Source organism: Gallus gallus, chromosome 2, assembly GCF_016699485.2.
Source record: "Gallus gallus isolate bGalGal1 chromosome 2, bGalGal1.mat.broiler.GRCg7b, whole genome shotgun sequence".
Taxonomy (NCBI): domain Eukaryota; kingdom Metazoa; phylum Chordata; class Aves; order Galliformes; family Phasianidae; genus Gallus; species Gallus gallus.
The window spans coordinates 28,983,057-29,002,509 of NC_052533.1; the positions used below are offsets into that span (position 1 = coordinate 28,983,057).

General features: G+C 39.3%; 1 protein-coding gene across 2 annotated transcripts in view; it reads left to right on the forward strand.

Annotated features, from left to right (window-relative positions):
• The first annotated feature begins 408 nt into the window (after positions 1–408).
• The window catches only part of HDAC9 (histone deacetylase 9), a 450,242-nt gene continuing 431,197 nt past the window's right edge, over positions 409–19,453 (forward strand). For both annotated transcript variants that reach the window (XM_040681503.2, XM_015281425.4), the window contains exon 1: positions 409–634. The gene's annotated coding sequence lies outside the window, so the exon portion shown is untranslated. The remainder of the gene's footprint in view (positions 635–19,453) is intronic.

The following is a 19,453-nucleotide window of genomic DNA, read 5'->3' on the forward strand; positions in this document are numbered from 1 at the left end:
AGCCAGCGGGCACTGCCCTCTCAGACCAGAGCGCGAGCCTCTCCCCGCGCCGAGACCGTCCCGGGGCTGAGCGGGAAGCAGAGCCCAGGCGGGGCCCGGCCGCCTCCACAGCCACAGCGCTGCCGACCCCGCCCGCGCCGCGCAGCGCCTGGTCGGCTGCGGTGCCCCATTCGCCTCGCGGGCGCCGCCCGGCCTAGGCGCTGCCCGCCCGCTGCGGCCCGGCCCGCTGGCCCCCCCAGCGGCGGCGGCGGGGAGCGCGTTGCAGCCCGGCGGCCTCCCCCCCGCCTCCTCCCGCTGCCGGGCGGCTATTTTTAGTAAATCCTCCTCGTGTCGCCACGGGCTGCGAGCGTAGCGCACAGCCCCTCGTCAGCTGCCGCCGCCCCGGCGCGGCGCCCCGCCCGCCCGGCCGCACTCGGCACGGCTCGGGCTCGCGCTCGGGCTCGCCCCGCCGGCTGCTCGCCGCGCCCTGCCCTGCCCTGCCCTCCTCGCAGTCCCGATGGCCCCCTGACCCCGCCGCCGCCGCCAACTTTTCCTCGCCGCCTCCTCCCCGTCCGCTCCCGCGGAAGATGGCAGCAGGGGGAAGGACTGGAAGTTACAGCCCGAGAGCGAAGAGATAAGGAGGCGGCGCGGGAAGGTGAGTGGCACCGGGCGGCTGCCCCGCTCCGCTCCCGGCCCTGCCCGGCTGCCGGCCTCGCCGCGTCCCGCTGCTCGCGGCAGGTTGGGGAAGTTGCGCTGTGCCGGCATCCCGTGCAGCTGCCGGCTGCGGAGGTGGGCGCCCGCGGGCAGCCCTCTCCGGCAAGTTTCCTTTAGCTGCGGCGTGCCTGAAGCGGGAGTTTTCTGCGCTGCGCCTCGGGGCCGCGGGCAGGTGGGAGCGGGGCGGCCGCCCGGGGCAGCGCGGCGGTGTCAGCCGTGGTTCTCCGAACGGCGGTTTCAGAGGGTGGCGGAGCGGCGTGTTGTCATCCTGCAGGGGAACTCCCAGGGCAGCAGCGTGGGGTGGTTCGGGGTGAGGGTACGGCTGTTTGCACATGATCGCTTATGCTTATCGTTGTAATGGGAAAAAGAGAGATGCTCCTTACGACACGCAGAATGTGTACTCATCTTAGGGAGACTGCCGCTGTTGGCGTTTTTAAGTGCTCTGAGGAGGTCTCAGAGCATCGACAAACTGCGTGAAAATTAAGTAGGGAAGGAGAGTTCAAAACAAGCCTAGCGTTGATGCTGAAGTAAGAAGCAAATTGTGGAGCCCTTCTGACACGTGGAAACGCGTGTGTGTTCTTTTCTAGTGCAAAAGCTGCTGAGAAGGTTTGTCATAAACAGCGCAGGATAAGCACAAGCTGAGAAAGCAGGGAATTCTAAACATATCTGTCTTCCAATGTTGTCAGCTTTAGTTCCGTGACATTTTGTTTTCTGTGACAGAAGCACAGTTTTGTGATAGTTACTCAGGATGCAGCCTGCAAGCTTACAAAGGCCTGTGAGCTTTGGTCAGAACTCAGTGAGCGAAAACAGAAGCTATTTCAGCATTCAGGATTTTCAGATGCCCTCTCCTATCTTCCTCTCCCATCTCTCCTCTCCCACTTCCCCCTCGTAGCTCCCCAAGTTTCCCCAGATCTGGATGCTTTATCTTTTTATTTATTGTTTCTAGATTTTCTCTCATGTCCAATGCATTCCTGTAGCAGTGGCCGCAGCCCACGTATGTTTTGTACCCAAAACGCCTACTTTGTTCAGAAAGAAACACAGGCTTGTTCTCTGCCATAATACCGGAGCATTCTTGGAAGGCGGTTCCATCCCCACATACTACTTGTGTTGTGTCATTATGAGTATGAAATATATAGGTCTCAACTATATATAACTTTCCACAGGCAATGATACAATAATGCACTATTTTGACACCTCTTTTTCATTACGTTGGCAGAGATCAGATCCAAAATGTAGGAAAAAACGTGTAATGGCCTGAGAGGAACGCTACAGTCGTATTTACCTAGTGATTGTGCCAGCTTCCTCCTATAAATATTGAAATAGCTCTGTTTTATATGAAAATGGCATTGTCAGTTCAGAATTCCTAAAAGAAAAAACCATGCCATTGTAACGTGGCGACCAAGTTCATGCCAGTGCAGCACCGCAGTTAGTTAAGCCTGCTCTCAGTGTCAGATTGCTTTTCATTTTGGTATCAAAATCTGTATTTAATACACACAAGTATTTTCAACCTGACATTAAATCACTAGTTTTCAAACCAGTAGTGTTTGGTTTTCTGTGAACCCTTTTTTTCCATGAATGAAGAACAGTCTACGTGCTGAAACAGGAGTAGTCGTCTGTAAGCTGTTGGGTGTCTTCTGTTTGGCACCGTCTTCCTGTGCTGAGAGCATTTTGAAAAGGAAAAGTGAGGTATGTCCCATTACATGCTTAATTTGGTGCAGTTGTTCCTATTAGATCTTATATTCTTCATTTGAAAAAAAAAAGAAAAAAGAATAAGATAATACTATGATGAAATGGTGTATCTTCTATTACAAAGAAGTGTAACAGTAAGAGTAGTTTCACTTATAAAACCTATCTACTTTCTACAAATATTTAACGTGGAAAAACAGTTTTCAGTTGTCTTGCTGCCCTAGCTATTCCTGTGGAAGCTGCTGTTAAAAATATAATTTGCAAACAGAAAATATTGACCAAATTCAAGTTTTCCCATTCCCAAAATGATATGAATCCTGGTATGAATGTTGAGAGTGGCCTAAATATTGCTGAAATAGTTTCATCTTATTTACATAGTGCTCATTAGGAGAAACAGTTTTGAAAATAATCAAATCCTGTTGTATGTGAACTATTAGAACTAATGAAAAATGACCAAAGAAAGTTGGAATGTAGCAGAGTGATGTCCAAAATGACTAATTAAATTAAGCACATGTTGACCAGACATCCTGCACTGTGACTGTTTTCTATTCATCAGGATTCAAACCAGCTAATGTAAAGCTGTTTTGGGTACATGTACGCAAGCTGCAGAGCAGAGTACCTGTGATTTACAGCCTGGTCATAGCTGAATCATGGGGCTGAGCAAGCTGCTTGCCTCTCAGGAGTGAGGGATTTTTCCCTTTTAGAGAAGAGGTTTGGGCCTGATTTCCTGAGAATTATCTGATATTCCTTATATGCATACTATATAAATGAATTTCAATAGAAATTCCAATTAGAAGAATCAGTATTTGTCAGAGCTTTCCAGTCACTCTAGGTCTGTGCAAGAAAATGTTTTCTCTTTCTGTGTTTAAATGGGAAGGTGCGTATTACATTCGAAGAGTTAAATTAAAAAAGAAAAAAAAGAAAAGAAAGATAAACCACACTTAAAGACAAAACATTGGACTATTCCATGATAAAAGATATTTGTCATGCTTTGACCTTTCAGTAATGATTTTCAAAGGAGTAAACATTTTCTCAGAGAATGTTGGGTTGTTGAATCAAATAAGTTTAGACTGTTTCCTGGAATTTATGTGTAAGTCATTTTTAGAGCTAACATATTGATGAAATCACCTTTCATTTATTCCGGTTGGTTCTGAGTATTTGGATTAGAATAATCATATGTGACCGAAGAGTTTCTCTCTTATTAGATGTAGCTTCTGTGGAATTAATACATTATATCATGTTCTTTGAACTATGTCAGCTAGTCTTGACTTACTATAGTAACATTTATAATACTGTGAAATAAATACGTTACACTATGTTGTCAACTTCAAGCAACTCTAAATGGAAATGAAGTAGTGCTTCATTTCTGTACGAAAATGTTTTAATACCTCGAGTCCATCTTAAAATCCTTTCCCCTCCAAGGTCTGATCTAACCCTGGTGAGACATATCCGAACTTTCTGATGTTTCTCCATTTTTATGTAATATGTAGTTTTGTAACTTCTTGCCAGAGAAATCTGTCAATGTAAAAAGTTAACATGAGTTCAAAAGCTAGAAAAATTCATAGATGAAAAAATGTGCCAAGGGCTAGAAAGCACAATGATAGCAGTTCTCGATCAAAATGTCCCCAACCTGCATATATCCTGAAGACTTCAGGGTATTCCAAGGAGGTTCTGCCACCTGGTTGCCCTGATCTTCCGTACTCATCTGCTGCTGGGTATCTGGGAACCAGGAAATGGGCTGAACAGATCTTCATTTGCTTAGGTTATACAGTTCATACATTCTCACATGGTCAAGATTGGCAAACTGAAATTTTGCAATCCAGAAATTTGTTTAGGAGGAAAAGGAACTGTAAAGTTTTGTTATACAACCTTCAAGCTCAGATATTCACTTATCTTTAGCATTAATTCAGTGTATTATGAATTGCACAGATAGCAGGATGCAAATATTTATCCTTATTTTCCAGTAATTCTTGGTTGTATTTTTAAATATAAATATTAGTGTTTATCCCCCACAAATCATGATACATTGTTGAAATTTCCTTATCACACGTAATGACTATACGGATAGTTTAGTTTTACAGCTGTTGCATAACTAAACTGTTTTTGTTCGAGGAAATGAGAGAGTCTTCAGCAAAGGTATCTCAGAAGTTAACTCAGAAGATGACTGCTTACAGCACTTTTTTTGTTCTCAGTTCTTCAGTCTTGGAGTAGAGGACGCTGGGTTCCATATCTCACCATTTGATTCCCACTCTGAAGCATTCAGTCTTTGAAATTAACTTCTGCTCAAGGTGCAGAGTGTATGCTTTCTCTGGAATGGATGGCTCTGGGGCCCTTGGAGTCCCACATCTATCTGAGGCTGAGCAAATGTGAACAGGTCCAGTTTGTTGTGCTGAGCAAATTAAGCTTTTGTTTCCATGCTGTTTCAACCTGGAAAGCCTTATTCAGTGTGTCTTGAAAAGGTGATGCCTGGTCTACCGTCAATCCTGAAAAATCAATGAGCTTTATGAGCAACCAAGATAGGAAGGGACTTGAGCTGTAAATTATCTGTGAAGGAAGTGGTGTTCTGCATGATGTTATATGTGTCTTAACTGTTTGCTGAAAGTCTTCCATGGGCAGCTCTGCATTCTGCCTATCGCTTGCGGCCCTGTAAGTTTTCACAGAAGCACCTATGGAACTGTTTTTCAGTGTAATCTTCATGCTGTTCTCATGGCCTTGTTCCTGCAAAACTACCACTGTCAAGTTTCCCCTGGAAGTGATTCCCACTGGTACAAGAGCCACCAGCTTTTGCTTTTCCCTTTGCATTTTCTGTCTTTCTTGTCTTCTCTCTCTCTCTCTCTCTCTCTTTTTTTTTTTTTTTTCCTGAAGAAACTTTTGTTATTGGAATTGTTGTAGTTGTATGATGTCAACTGTAAACTGTGCAGGTACATCAAGAAGGGGTGTGAAAATGCTTACATACTTGTAATGAGAAGTCTAGGTATGTGGGCTTAGTGGATTGATACAAGATCAATTTGTACCTGTTTAAATACAAATTATCAAGTAGCTTTCCTTGTTTTACTTTTTTTTTTGGTCAAACAGAAATTACATCTTTGCTTTCATTTAGACAACCTGAGTCTCTATTCCTTAAATATATTTGAATCCTTCTTTGTATCCTTTTCAATTGAATTTATATTGCCTCATTAAATGAGATCAGAATGGTAGTCTGTGGCCATGTGGACTCTCATTAGCATCTTGTCCAACAGTGTTAATATTCTCTTTCTGAAAAAGCTCGACTGATGTATCCTAGGATCTATACAGGTCAAAATGGAAGTTTCATTTTCTGTTACTTTTTGAAGCTCTTTGAAACACTGAATCAGAGAAACATTCAATTAGAAGTGACCTTGGGAGCTCTGTTGTTCAACCTCTTGCTGGAACCAGAACCTGCGTGGAATTCAGGAGGGATATTCCACAACCTCTCTAGGCAGTCTGACCCCATGCTTAATTAACCTCATAGTGGATTTTTATTTGTTTATACTGAGTTAGAACATCCCATTTTCAACTTATAACCATTGTCTCTTGTCCTTCTGTCATGTGCATCTGTGAAGAGCCCAGCTGCATCTTTTTAGTTACCTTTTCCTGATAGACACTGGCAGGCAGTTCTTAGTCCCTCCCAAAGGACCTAAGAGACGAAAAGATCTCTTCTGCAGGCTGAAACATTTCCCTCAACATCTCCTCATGGGGCAAGTGCTCCAGCCTTGGCTTCTGGTGGCTCAACAGGAAGCGTTTTTCTTTCACTGGGAGGACCACATCAGGTGCAGTATTCCAGATGAGGTCTATTGCTTGAGAAAGAGGTGATTCTGAAACACTGTGTTGGTAAAAGTACCAAATACTAAGAATACTGAGTAGCACAGGATTCTGAAAATGCACAGATAAGGTGTTGAGCAGAACTCTACTGTGTTGAGATCATAAAATTAAGATCTATTATGTGTTTTGAAGAATGTTGTCTTGCATTTTGCATGGTAGAAACATAGTTTAATTTACAGTTCTTATCAGAAAAGTTCTTGAATAGTGTTATTTTGTTGATGTAATGTGACTTTGGAATTTTGTTTTAACATGACTTACGTGTATTAAAGTATTCCCTTTGTAGAAGCATACAAAGCAAATGACATAAACAGCCTGTGTCTAGGGTTTTAATTATGCAAAATTCTAATTATTTGAGTTTTTGACAGTTATCACTAGGTCTCCAGGGTGCCTAACTATTGAACTGAAACCTTGCTTTGACAAGAGGTGAGTGAACTGCAGGCATGAATATAAGATTTCCAAGGGAAAACATTGAAACACTAAATTCCGAATGGAAAATAAACAGCATGCACATGGTAACTGTATTTTGTGTTTAAAATATATAATTTATTGACATGTTGCATGACTTATAGACACACCTATTCAGTATTTCACACAGAGCTTAGAAATAGAGGGATATATTGACAATATAAAATAAGTACAATTACTACTTTAATCTTTCATGTTTCTGCTTTTGGTAGACAACATAACCGGTACTGATTAATAAGCCATACTTTTAATTAAGTGGAATTTGATATTTAAGATTGAAGTAAAAGCAGTTTTATTTAGGATATAAATATATACTCTCTATCTTCTCTGAAAATATGCTATAAATGGGAAGATCAGTGAGTTGAAACAAAACAACATTCAGTGGCTAAAATTGCATGTATGTTTAAGATTTGTATTTTTAACATATTTTGATTATTACAAACATAACTGAAGACAAGTTAAGAGAGCTGCTAGAGTCATGATCAACATATGAAAAGAGTGCGGAAACTGCAAGAAAGTTTTTCCTTGCTTTTCAGTATTCCAACGCATAGAATCCATTGTTTTGGTCTCTTAAGGAGTAGGAGCTCACATTAGAATACCACATTTTGTTATATTCAGCAGAAGTTAATAGAGCGAGCAGGAGAGAATTTCTTAATTTTCAGATTACAGCTGGTGTAATCTTCCCAAGCCCCCCCTAAAATGTTTTAAGAGAGAACATACCATCTGGGCATGATACGTGTGTCATTGCAAACTCTAAACAGCAGAAACATGAGCATTGAATAATTCAGCAACCCATTCTAGATATTGAAATAGTTACTGTCTCTGTACTGTAAATATCTGAATATTAAAAGTCACTTTGGTCTTTACAATACCAGGGATCTGGCTGGATGTTGCCCTAAGGGCCTTTTTTTGTCCCAGTTTTCTTTGCCATACAAATTGCAGCAGGTAGGGAGCAGAGAGAAGCTGTTGTTCAATCTCATCAACAGTGAGAAGACACAACAATTTGCAGTCCTGAAACTCTAGGCCACGGAGCTGACAGTCAATAGTTGGCAAGGAGCTCAAGCTAAGACCAAGCCAGAGAAATGTATTTTCATTTATAAATTATATATCTAGATTTACTTTTCAGATACAGTCATTCGTAGCTGCCCAGCAATTAGTGCCTCTTACACATGCTCATTCCGTGCCGGAAGGTAGATGCATTTGACACGGAGCACTGTTGAACATAATGTGACAAAGAAAAGCTGAGCAAAACCTGTTAGAGGTGTAAGTTCTCCTACTGGAAACATATTGATCTCTTAAAAAGATCAATGAATGATGTATGCATTAAAGAGAACCTCCAGCTGCTCTCAATGAATTGAGGTTTCTTACACATACTTGCTTAGAAGAACGTAAAGGATCTATGTTTATGTCATCACATACACCTTGTCTTCTACTCTATCTAACCATATCTTTTTCTATAAAAGAAGGAAGTAAGAGTCCTGATATAAAAATGCTATTTGTTACAATTTATTATTTGAAATGAATTCAGAGCTTCTCTTTGATTGGAAATGAAGTTAGTATTGCTTGTTGTGTTGGGAAGCTTTCATCAGAATCTACTAAAAAAACTGCAGGATTAATATGATGAACTGGTGTGTAACCCTGGGTTTTTGCTGCATTTCAGTGATGTGCTCGTGACTTCTGTATTACCAGCCTGTTGCTGTGATGAGATGTCTTCTAGCACGTCAAAGAGCTGATAAAAGTCTTTTTTTCCCTTTTGCTTATGCATATAATCAATATCTGGGTAAATGCACATTAAAAAAAAAAAGGTGTGCATCTTCTAAATGATTTGTTAAGATCACTGCTGATAACAGTGTTAGGAATTTGATTGTAAAGTCAAGGATTTTACCTACAGATGAGATTTCTGCCATTGACTATAATGAGATTAGGATATCACCTTTGTACATGAAATTTTCCCCTCTGGTGTTTTTGTATTGGGCAGAAAATGTAAGACAACATAGAGAGCTTGCTGAAAGGTCTTTTCAAGGTACTTAAAACTTTCCAGTGCTTCCACCGTGGAAGGCTGTAGCATCATCATTTCTTTCCCACCAGCAGAAACAGCAGGGAGCACAAACATTGGGCTAGCAGCAGTTAAGCCATGCTTAGTGCTGATTTAACCATTAGCTAAATGATTTAATTTAGACAGTCCACCAAAGCAGTGGAGGATCCACAAAAATGTATCAAAATAATTCTTGATGATTCACCTTTGCTATCTTTTTGTCAGTTACTTTGAAATAATTGTATTGGGTTTTGGCACTCATGCTAAGCTCATTTTCCCTATGTCAGAATATATGCATGCTTCTGCCTCTTCCATCACTACCTTTCCTTGCTGCGTAAGGGCAAGTCTGTAGCTACTTCATTGTATTCTTATTAGGTGTAAATGGAGTGTGCTGGTATACATGGGAGGTTGTGGGCATCTGACAAATGAAACCCTTTTCCTCCAGGTTGCAGAGGAGCAAAAGAACTGCTTCTAGAATTTCATCGCCATTTTTATGTAGTCTGTACACAGAGCATGTGAGAAATGCTCACTGACTTTGTAGTGAATAAATGAGTATCATTTCTGACCCTGCTTTCCATTTACTCATCCTCAGAATGGCCCTCTATACTTCTGGAGTGAGTTGCTGGGATTATTTTTTCCCCATGGAGTCTGTACACATCATTTCTCTTCATTGCTTTCGTTTTTGTGGACTGTTTGTGTCCCTGTATGTGCTTGGAGGGAGGACAGGAGGCACAGCTAAGCCTCTACATTTTTCAGGTGACTTTTGGATCATAACTTTGATCTTTCTGACATTTCTATGCCTAAAACCTAAATACATTTCTGTAGAGCTAATGAAGCAATGTAATAAATTTATAATTAAGAAAAAAGGATATATCCTTAGCAGTGTTTCCAGTCTACTTCAGGAGAGAGAACAATAAGGCATATTTTTTGTATTTTAAGGCCACTGAAATATAATCAAAAGAAAAGTAAACTAGATAAAAATACTTTAAATTCTCCTTGCTTACTCTGATGGAGGGAGATTTTCTTGCATGAAATTGGTTAGCTATGTGATACGTAAGCAAAGTATTTTTAAAGTATTTCACTTCAGGTCCGTATTGCTATGTGGTGTATACTGTGATTTCATATTGCACTTTGTGAAGGAGAACATTATGTGGCTTCCTGCTCCAGATGTGTTAAAATCAAAATAATGAAAGGATGAACTTATGTCATTTTTGGTATGTGGTCATATTCTGAAGTGAATAGAAGCTCCATATAAAGATTGCCAAGGCCAGAAATTAATCTATTTCTCCTAAGTCTTCTTCTACTAATATTACTGCTTTAGTTGAGCAAAGGAATAATTAATTATACCGATATTAGTGGAGCTGTTATTGCTCATGTGTAGCAAGGTAAGTTGTAGAAAAAAAATTCTTACAAAATAAGAGTAGTAATGTCAGAAGAAATAAAAAGTTGAAGAGAGTGAAAAATATATTTTTTTGATCCTCTGAAATAGACAAGAGAAATCTTTGGTTTAGTAACTGCAAGTTTACTTAGTGCTGTGGTTACTGTTTCCTAATAGTAATAAATTGGAATGCTGTCACTTTGCCTTACATTGATTGATTTTTCTTTTTCAATGTGTCTGCAAATTAAATCTATTGCCTGTTTTATTGCAGTTTTGTAGTATAAGGAGACATGATAACTTTCACTCTGAGAATTGTATTTAAGAATTAAAGCAGTAAAATCTTAGCTATTTAAATGGAAGTGAGTGTTTCCTGGAAGAAAATAGACACTTCGGAATTGAATATAACAGGCAACTGGATTAGCCTAGATTGCTTTAGTTGGTGACAACTAGAAAATACAGAGCCAACCAGCTTTGCTGCCAGAGAAGTATCATTTGAGAGCAATAGGAAGTGAATATGTGATCAAAGAACTCTTCATCTCCATCCTTCCTCCAACCTTGATCTAGGATCTGCAAGAAGAAATCACTATGGAGCTTTTCTCTTGTGCATCATATCTTGGCTCTGTTCCAGAGTTGTGTTTTTTTTTCTCTCTTGCTTGTTCAAGAGCTGTAGCAAGGATTGTGCCATCAACTTACACACTGCAAGTGGAAGAAAAGTCCATCGCATAGCTATAAGTTATATAGAATGTCAGATAAACGTTGGAAGAGTAAATGAATAGGTCTCAAAAGTAAAAAGAAATCATTAAATTTCTGTTAATGGTAGAATACTCATATCTCTATCATATATTGGAAAAATATAGGGTGTACAGTGTTGAGTATCTTGTGCCTGGATAGGCAATAACATCAAATAATTGCAAAGCCTGATCATTCCTGGGGTTTTTGAAGGCATGCTCTGTTTTGATCCTGAGTTTGTGATTGGAAGGAATCATCTTTCATGTCCTGGTGGAAATAAACTCAATTCAGTAATATAATAGAATTTATTCACTATCCGATGCATAATTATTGAAACAGAAAAAGGTATTGATAGAACAGCCTTTCATTCTGTGTAAGACTGTGAAATCTACCGTTTCGGTACAGAATGGGCTGTATTTCCCCTTTTGTCATATTACTAACACGCAGAAGATAATTACATTTCTGAGTACATAAGCACTGGAGACAATTTGGAGTCAACTGAATAACTCAAGTAAAGGAGCTGAAGGACACTTTCAATACCTGATTTTGTTTGAACAATGAGCTATGAAGAAACTTACGTCTCACTTATATGAAAAAGAACTAAACTTTGCATTCCTCTCTACAATAAAGTTAAATGCAGTTAATATGAATCTGCTGTCGCAGTAATGAAAGAGGATGTTTTCTGTGTGATTCATGCTGAAAGAATGTTTGTTTCTTTATAATTTTATTCAAATGTCAATAACCCTCTAATTATTCTGTGCAGTTGGCATAAATACTATTTAGATAAAGCCGAATGCTGTGTTTGTGTCTAAGCATCCAGAATTTCATCTGTGATTGTTTATGAAGGCTGGGATTCATTTCCCTGCCTGGAGAAAAGTTTGGTGCCACTTCAAAACTATGAGTCTGAATTTAGTTGTGAATAAATTGTTCTTGATTAAAGGACTGATTTCCCTGGATATATAACTTTATGCCCTCTAGATGCTCAGGCCTGCATTTTTAACTATTGTGTGCATCTCTTTTTAGGCTCTTCCAGATATCTTAGCATTCTCAGGCATGCAAGGTGCTGAAATATTCAGCAATCCGTGTAATTTTCCATTTGCAGAGTACTGCACTGGGATATGCACCTTTTTTTAGAAATGCCATTATTCCATTTTACAAAAAGGCCTTGAAGTAACATATTTTTCAGCCTCTGAAAATTCTGTCTAACAATTGGGGCATTCAGTGTGGACAAGAAGGAGTAGAATGTGTCTGGAAACTCCTGAAGTTGTGGATTCAGCCTTCATTCCCATGGAATACCCTAAATTTCCCCTGTTTGCCATTGTCATTCCTGACCTTCAGAAGTAAACAGAACAATTCAGAACATTTTCAAGCTCTTTGCTGGGTTCTGGCTCATCCAGGAATGCCTCAGAGAAAGGCTTTTCTTCATGCAGTATAGAAAGTAAGAAGAGGAGAGAAAGCACAGATAGTAATCAGTTCCTGCAGTTCTTAAAACAAAGTTCTTCAAGAAAACCTGAAGATATCTGCTCTCATTTCTCCATGCTTTATTATTACAATCCACAAAGAAGTGTCTAGGGTAGAGACATTATAAAGTGCCTGTGTGCATTGCCTCTTCTCAGGTTCTCAGCTGACCTAGTCACTACATAGTCGTGGGTAATCACAGTGGTGTTACCTGTGCACGCTTAAAGGCATGCATGGAGATAATATTGTCTTGTTCTCTGTTTTTACAAATTATTCTTAAAGCTGACAGCGCCTCCTATTGTAAGAGCATTTATTTCCTTGTATTCTTCCCTGCAACTTTTTCCCAGTCTCCATTGCAGACTGAGTCCCAGTCTGTTGCTTGTAACTGACAGTTCTCTAACAGCCCTAGGCAACCAGCTTGGACAAGTCCTGTCCTAATTTTCTCCTTCTTTCTCGCTTGAACACTGTAGAATTTTGGAGTACAGGCATCTTAGTGACTCAGAATCGAGAGGGACAACTCTTTGTGGAATGAAAAGGAAAAAGAAGAGCTTATCTTTTCCTGGGACAAGTCCTGCCATGCTCAGCATCCAAATCACAGAAACCATCCGGATAATCCATGTGTTCTTCTATTGCAAGGCTTACAAACAGCAACAATTCAGCTGTGCCTGCAGCTTCTATTGGTTCTTGTATAGCCCTCATGAAGCTCTAGTTACTGGACTGGAGAATGTCTGCTTGTAGGCAGACGTGTGGGCAGGAAGAAGGTGACAACCAGAGCAGCACAGTCATGACAGTCTGAAAACAGAAGTTAAGCAGCATCCCATTAGTGTTTAATATATGAGTGTTGACCTGATCACAGCACACAGTTCTTGACAAGCTGAATACAGAACTCGGGGACAGTGAATTGAGTGTCTTCTCAAGTGTCTTCAACACTTGGTGCTCCTAGTGTAACTATGGGCACCTGTGAAGTATGTTTAAGCAGCATGAATGTGTGCTCCCAGCATGAATAGTCAGAAGTTCTGACTGAGTCCCACTCATATTACACATTCAAAACCAGATTTACAATTTGTTTTCCAGGACTCTGGTTCTGTCCCCACGTGATTCTGATTGTCTGCTTGTTCATGGCCATGAGTATAGGTCTAAATATCTGCTGTGTTTGAGATACAGGGGATGGAGTACGTGTCTGGGGTCAGTTGGGATCTGACAGACTGTGAAATTCATCCTGGGTAAGACACCTTGAGGCAGGAGAGAAAAGACTGGTCTAAAGTGATGTATTGATGCTGTATCTTTGTTTTGTGTGTTTCTAGACTGTGCTAAATGATAAGTGTATCAAGACACTCTTGATTCAAGCCTCCCTCCTTCAGACTGGAGTGGACACTTGAGACTAGCAGTCATTTGCTCTGACTACTTATGGCAAGACTGCTTCATTTCATTATCTGTCCCAGTCATATCCAGGAGAGAGCTGACATAGCAATGCTAAAAGTGTGACAGCTGTGTTTGGTCTGAAATCCAGAGGTCTTGCTATGTAAGAAGTTTTCCTGTTTTGCATTTCTCGAGTAGTTTTGTGTCTACTGAGCTGCAGACAGGCAGTCCCAGTAGAGAACAGGAATGCTGGGAGAAGTGGAGTTTCTAGAATGGCAGTCAAGGATTTACACTGGGATTTCGGGGCAGGGATTCATTGCCTGCTTTGCATGGTGAAGTTACAAGTTGTCATTTCCCTCTCATCTTGTCATTAGAGGATATAAAATCTCTCCTCCTGTCTGATACAAGTAGCAAGGTAAGTCTGAATTACCCACCACCTCTGGGTCTTGGCATTTACATAGGTTATATAGCCCACTACATCTGGCTTTCTCTCTTACTGAATTAATTGGGTTACTCTTAAATGTATCTAGCCTAGAGCTGCTGCTGTTTTTGTGTAAGAGCAAGTTTTGGGATGATGAGGTGGAAAGAACAGTTCTATCTTCTTGAGGTGTCAGCTTCCCTGTCTTTACTTGGGCAAGCTGACTTGCAGATATGTAGAACACATGTTCTCTAGGCAGAACCTATTTATCATTATCCTTGAGCTTATTTTCTGCCTCAGTGACAAAATTGGAAGCTGGAGATACAAACTTAATCTAGTTCTTTCTCAGTACCTTAGGGAAATCAGTGAGATCTAAGGAATCTGTCCGAGGAACCTGAGGGTTTACAGTTTGTTTCTCAGCTGTGTTGCTGGTACTGCACTGAAGATATCTGTAGGACACATTACTAGCAATGATGGCAGCCTCTGAGTATTTTATGTTGAGCTTCATGAAAGGAACAGGCGTGGCTTGAAATGCAGGAGGGTGGCCAACATTTTTTTATATTAAAGGAAGGTCTTGAACTTTTAAAAACTGAAAACTAGAATGTTCCCTTTTCCTGGAGTACCTGACATTGTTCACGGTCCTGGCACATGGACATGACATTTTGCCGGTAGCGCATTTATACATCCACATGTGGCCTTTCAAATGTGGCTCCCAGATCTCCTTAGTGTTATAAATTCCATATCTCCAACTTGAGCCAAAGTACTTTCTTTAGAAATGAAATGGCAATTCCAGATTTTTGCATGTAACGTTTAGTAGAGAAATGCTAAGAGGAAGGTGATATATGATGGTGTGGCAATGTGACAACAAACCTCTGCTTGTTTGTTGGCTTGTATAATCTTCCTGAGAAGATGTCTGTTAAATTATACCAACATTTTGCTTCCCAAACTGAACATTTCAAAAGCTAATCTTGTACCAAAAAGACATTAGTGAAGAACTTTTAATAGCAGTGTATCTCTTTTCTACATCTTGGGAGAAGTATAGTGCTGTCCCATGAGAAGGTCACTTATTTTCTCTGTTTAGAATGATTGTAACAATTTATTGCTTCTTCTGTGGCGTTTGTGGGTCCTTCCATGAGATCTCATTTAAGTTAGATACAACATGAAATGTATGAGGGCTGCTTCAAAAGTAACGTCTCCTACTTTATTATGTTGGCCTACAATGTCATAGGCAGGTGTTGGTGGTATGGCAGTAGAGGTTGAACCTCCCCACCAGTATTCTATTCCGTTTTGTTGCTATGCGACAAATAGCAGCAGAAGGGCAGTGTGACAGAATGGCATCTGACATGGAAGTGCTGATGAAGCAAAGGGGTGTCACTGAGTTCTTTCATGCAGAAAAAATGGCACTGACTGACTTTTTTTTTGATGCTCGCTGAAAGTTGATGGAGACCAACCGGTGACTGTGAGCACAGTGAGGTGGTGGGTGGTGCACTTCAGCAGTGATGACAGTGATAGTGGCTCACCTCCTCAGATGCAGATTTTTACAAATGTGTCATGCAGGCTCTTATTCATCACTGGTGAGAATGCACAGCTAATGGTGGTGTGTATGCTGAATTCTGTAGCTGATAATTTACTCTATGAAATAGCGTTATTGTGCTCTTTCAATCTGTTGTAGTTTCCATGGAAATAAATTGGAGGCATTACTTTCAGAGCAACCTATGTAGAGATGAAGACAGGTTACAATGTGAAAAAACACCTTGGTTCACCTTTTAAAATTGGCATATATAAGCAAGGGCCCAAGGCTTGGGTCAGGCTCTGGCTTCTAGACTACTTAATACTCTTCAACTGCATTCAGTGGTTCATATTAACTGTTTTCACAGGCTCATCTACAGTTGCTATGGAATATAATAGTAAGTATGTAATCAAATAAAAAAATAGGTGGGTCTTTATGCCTTACCTCTAAATGATCTTCTATTTTTTTTTTTTTTTTTTTTGAAATTTGAAAGAATATAGCATCATCTTTTGGAGTCACGTTTCAAGCTATGTTTTGTTCTAAATTCTTCTAGTTCTCCCACCTTTTTCTCCTACTCTCTGTCTAGTTTCTTTAATGGATCATCATTCATCCAGTGGTTGTTCTTCCCTGGAGTAGTTTACATTTATATTTATATTGCTTTTTATCTCTTACACAGTCACATACTCAGACGAATCCTGGTTTCAATGAGGGGATTACTTTATCACTGCTTGTAGGTTAAATTCCTATAGAGATTTTTTCTTTTTTCTTTCTTTTTCTTTTCCTTCTCCCCTCCCCCCCCCTCTTTTTTTTTTTTTTTTTTTTTTTTTTTTTTTTTTTTTGTCTTAGGAGGTAGTATTTTTGTAAATATTTGAATACTTTCAATTTTGGATATTTCACCTCTTCCATTTGCTTTTGCAGGGCTTTAAATTGAATTGAATTTCTTTCTAAAATGTTACATAATTTTGAAATGAAATCAATGCAGTTGAAAGTAACAGGCTCATTAGTAAAATATACTGCAACAGCGTTCAGCAAATACACATTTGCTAAATGAAGTTTTGAAACAGCTATTAGAGCACATGGTGTGACAACATAATGAAAAGAATGAAATACATTATTGTGATTCATACATATAATGTTATCGAATATGATATATTTGTACATACATACAATATTATTTGCTTTATTTTTAAGGTAGATTGCTCTGAATTAAATTGCTGTGGAGCTGGACAATTTATTTTTCATTTATTTTCACTCTTAATGTAAATGCTAACTTAACATAAAGGAAAGGTACCACTCATCTAGCTCCAGCAAATGTATTATAAAATGCAGTGAACAAATTATAGTCAATGTAAATCCATACATATGATCTGCTGTTTTGAAATACATGTTTGTTAAATCTAGTCTGATACTTTGAAGTTTGTTCCTTTCAAATGTAGATTGCATAATTTAGAAGTTAGTCCTGCAGAACTTCATAGACTCACATTCTTCAAGTGTAACCAAGGACTGACACTTCTCAAAGTACCGTGACAGATACTAGGCTTCCATGTGCTATAGAAGTAGTACTGTAAAGATGTTTGCTCTGTTATTTTTTCCACTTGGCTTGTCTTGATTATGGCACTATAACATTTGTTTCAACCTCCCCCCCCCCCCCCTTTTTTTTTCTTTTAATGTAGGCAGGTTAAATACATTACAAAGACAGGAAGCTTAGATTTTAGCTCAAAGCAACAGTTGTACATCCTGAGAATTTATCTTTTTTATTTTATTTTATTTTATTTTATTTTATTTTATTTTATTTTATTTTATTTTATTTTATTTTATCCAGAAAGGTCTTTTGAAGAAAACGATGATACATTCATTACCTAGATAGCAAAGCTCTTAGATTTATTTTGTGAGTTTCCTTTGGTTTAATGCCTTTTCTTCGATTTTCAGTGGTGAATATGGCTCACATGAGATGAAGGAACTCTTTGACATAACTCATATTTCAAGGAAGTGCTGTAGTCACTGTAGAAAAACACAGATGAGGGAACACAAATCACAGTATTTGGTGACATCAATGGGCAGTGTTGAAAAGAGGACTTTAAAAATCAGACTAAGTGGATTAATGGCTGGGGAGCACAACTAAATTGGACAATCTTTGTTATATGATTTACAAATGAAAGTAAGTTTGTAGACTGAGATCTGAAAAGAAACGGGAAGAATATAGAGATGCAGATGCCATAGATAGACATAGTATGACACAGGTAACCAGGCAAAGTCAGAGCCTAATCCACGCTGATAAAAGAAGTTGAGGTTGAAACTAATGCTGGGTGAACCCCTGGAACACTCAATTAAGTTGGATGTATTTCATCTGGGAGTGGGAATGTAACCCTAAAAAATTACAGGAATTACAGAAAAGTATTAAAGCTAGATCTGAGGAAGGAAAATAATCAAATATTGAGATTAATGGATTGTTGGTAACACCAAAGTTGTGTAAGGAAAGATGTAAGTGAGCTAGGTAGTTTTGGAGGCTTTGTAATGAGATCAGAGAAATAGGTTTAGATGTGAGGAATTCTGTAAACAGAGGGACAGTTGACACAGAAGATTGGTGGTAATATTGGCACCTGGGAAGTAGGGTATAATGCACAAATTAAATTGATTAGGGGGAACAAATTAAGTTCAGCTGGACAAATTAAGTTGACGAGCTGGACAAATTAAGTTGATGTGTGTAGTAGGACTGAGGTATTGGTAGGTAGATTGGGATCTGTTCTGAGAGGATGAGTCTAAAAAGGGGATGAAAATGTTAAGTATTGAGAGGTGTTTTTCTTACTTATCTTGGAGCAATGCTCTGGTAGGTGTTTCGGAGTTGTGAGACTGTGACGAGCTGGAGAAGTCTGGTTAAATTGTAACCACTATTTACTTAGTACTTAGTGGGAGAATTACTTTGTTATTAGATGAGGTAAACAGAGAACTGTTTCACTTCGAAGTGTTACTAGTTCAAGCTAACTTTGATGAGGAAACTACATTTTATCCTCATGTATGTTTTAAATAAGCATTATACCGTAGGAGCTTACCTTGATCATTTTAGCTTATTAAGAGCCTGAATCAGTAACTTTTGTTTTCTTGCTTCTGATGTTAGTGATAATTCAAAGGATTATGAGTGTGACACTACCTTGACATGCAGATACAGATCGTTAATAACAATGATAGTAACCAATTCAGATTAATTATGTGCTGAATAAGTCCTTCAAATGTTCGTTATGCATCTAAACAAGTTACTTGTAACAGTCAGCTTACAAACCGTGTTTTTAAGCACCAGCAAGACATAATTGTATTTAAGTAAGGTATCATTTTAGAGACTGACTCAATTCCATTCCCAGTATAGTTAATCAGTCCTTTTGAGGTATTGAACTTGTTCTTGCTTTTATAATGTAACATAAGTATGTCAGTGATTACATTTTTGTTCCTTCTTAGAGGCACATAAGGGCAAAATTGGGGTCAAATGCACCGTAATCAAGTAAGAGCTTTTTTATTTTTATTTTTTATTCCCCCCCCCCTTCTGTGATTTTACTGTTCTCCTTGAGGGGATCAAGTAAGAGTTAGATATCCACCTAACTTCATATAACTTCATATTCATATTTAATTCAGTTGATGATTATTTGGATGTCTTGGAACAAGGTTTGTCCTTGTTAGATTAGGACTTCAAATCTTACCAAGAGCATGCTTTGTGAATGTACTCACAGTTGCATAAATGCAGGTAATGAGCCTCAAGAGGCAGATAAAGACCGCAGCACTGTGGATAGAATAACCTGTAACGAGCATGCTGATCTTCTCCAAAACCAGTCAAGTTTGAATTAATGTCAGGCGAAGTCCTCTGAAGAACTAAAGTAAGCCAACACAGTGAGT